We start from the raw sequence: 2053 nt of genomic DNA on the forward strand, positions 1-2053 counted from the left end.
AGTATTGGAGCTGAAGCCAAGCAGAGATTTACAAGCTTGGGTACCTCGTTTTTGTATATTCACTGAAGCCTTGATTCATGTGGCAAAACCCTGAAAGCTGGACAAGACAGAATATCTTGTCAGCCAATGTCACACATTCCTCAAGTTAACTTGGCTCCTTGTCTTCCTTGAAGGTGCTATCAAGTTTCCCAGTATTCATTTGAAGGTGCCTAGTACAGCATTCCATGGATTTGAATGGGAAAACAGTTTTTCCCAACTTCCTTTCAGAACATTGAGCACAAAATATTGTACTATGAAAATACCATAGCCACAATATTAATATTACCTATCCAAATATTGTGAAGGTAAATATATAGAGAGAAATTTAGATTTACAGGGCCAAGTTCACAAAGGTTAACTTAGTATTTTGTGAAAATGTACTCTCTTTTGGTATTCACAAAGTACAATCAAATAATAACTTTACATCTGCAGAGACTCTTCGTTTGGGACAGAGTACTCTGCACTTAAAAAGATAGGCCTGTCCTATCTTTTTATGAAGAGAGTTCTTAGGCCCAATGAGAAATCTCCGCAGTCTAAAAGTTACAATTAAATCATAGTTTGTGAAGACTGAAAAAGAGAAACATACTCAAAAATGTAAGTTTACCTTTGTAAATTAGGCCCACCAATATTAACTCAGAGCCTTCTTACTTTAAGGATATAGCCAAGGTGCATATAAGAATAGTAAATCAATATTTGCCTGTATATACTTAACCTGACAATATTGTTGTTGTTCATATTGTAGTTACAGTATTTTGGAAACATAATATTTAAAACTCAGGATTCAGTTAGTACATCTCTGTTTGTAAAGAAGCCAAAGAATCAGGTACCAACAGCCTTGCTGGTTTTATTTCAGACATTTGTAACTGTCTCTGTTCCTTGTATCTTTCACACTGTTCTTCTCAAAGGCTCAATAGCAGTCAGGGCATCTCATGAAGGGTTGTATGATAGAACCCGAGTGGATAAACCACGCATGCCTCTACCACGCAACCTAAACACTGAATGTGTCTTAACAACGCATTCCTTTAACACACATTCCTTTACCACATAATTTCATGGTAAAGGCATGAATGGTAAAGATGTATGTGTGGCTAAGGTCACAACCCCCTTCCACCCACCCTAAGCTACAAACTCCCCCGCCCCATCCCTGCCTTGAGGTCCAGATACCCCTACCCCCTCAAAATTAACCTGACCCAGCGATAAAAACTACCAGACCCTCAGCCCTGAAAACTACCCCTGACTCCCCCAGCCCTAAAAACGACCTGACCCCATCCAGCCCTGAAAACTGACCCAGCCTTGAAAACTAACCCCAAACCCACCCCTGAAAACTACCTCTAAACCCCCAGACTGTGAAGGTTACCCTGACCCCAGCCCTGAAAACCTCCCCTATACCCCCACCCAGCTCTGAACACTAGTCCCGAACCCCCTCATCCCTGAGACCTACCTCCAACCCCCCAGCCCTGAAAACTACCCCTGACCCACCCCCCGCCCACAACCCTACGACGAACCATCTTAGCTCACAAACCCACCCCAACACAAAATTACTCCCTACCAACCCCAGCACACAAAACAACCTGCAACCCACCCACGGCCAACAAAATAACCTTCAATTAAATTCTATGTTAAATGCAGGGCTCTCAGCTAGAATGGATTCATACATAGATATATATCTATCAATTGACCCTTTTGATGTAAAAAGCACTGACAGAGATAAAGAAAAGCCATTTTACATTTCACTGTGATGCCAATGGGAAAGGAGTGGTTGGGCTATTATATGCTTTGTTTTTCTTCCAAAACCTATTCAACAGCCTTGAAAAGGTCACAGGGATGAAACGTGTGTCAGCTGCATCAAATCACAACTGAAACTAACGGGACATCAATGCAACATGTCATTGCATACCAATTCAGTAACATCTTATGTTGGACATTGGCAAGGACATTTCTGCCACCTGAATGTACTATGTATGCCTAATACGTCAAATATCATACTTAGAAATCATATTTATTGCTGTTAAAC

This window comes from Lissotriton vulgaris, chromosome 3_1 (assembly GCF_964263255.1).
Source record: "Lissotriton vulgaris chromosome 3_1, aLisVul1.2, whole genome shotgun sequence".
In the NCBI taxonomy this organism is placed as follows: Eukaryota; Metazoa; Chordata; class Amphibia; order Caudata; family Salamandridae; genus Lissotriton; species Lissotriton vulgaris.